General features: G+C 40.9%; 1 protein-coding gene across 1 annotated transcript in view; it reads left to right on the forward strand.

Moving 5' to 3' along the window:
- Window positions 1-374, forward strand: part of LOC103802280 (cubilin-like) — a gene marked incomplete at both ends in the record, with an annotated part of 20,364 nt that overhangs the window by 12,070 nt on the left and 7,920 nt on the right. The gene's annotated exons all lie outside the window — the stretch shown is intronic.

A 374-nucleotide genomic window follows, 5' to 3' on the forward strand; every position in this document is an offset into this window, starting at 1 on the left:
TGTACAACTGTGTTTGTGCCAAATCTGGTTCATATCTATTTGCAGAGAGTAACTGTTGTAGAATCTATACATATGAGAGTGTTCACATCATGCCTTCCATGTTGCATCCATGACTAGGAGTGGGATTTCACTACCAGAGCAATGGATGCATAGATTTGGTCACCTGTTCTTTCAGGGGAGAAAATGGAAAACTGGATAGGTATCTTGGGGGGATAAATTGTTTTGGTGTTTGCAATACTCACCTGACTCTCTCTGTACAAGGGACAATATGAATTTCACTTCATCTCCCTTGAAAGGTGGAAGTTGGAGTCATCAAAACAATCTATTTGTTCCACTGGGAATTCTCTTCCTGGTCCTGAAATATCTCCAGAGAC

This window comes from Acanthisitta chloris, unplaced genomic scaffold, assembly GCF_000695815.1.
Source record: "Acanthisitta chloris isolate BGI_N310 unplaced genomic scaffold, ASM69581v1 scaffold40230, whole genome shotgun sequence".
NCBI classification, from domain to species: Eukaryota; Metazoa; Chordata; class Aves; order Passeriformes; family Acanthisittidae; genus Acanthisitta; species Acanthisitta chloris.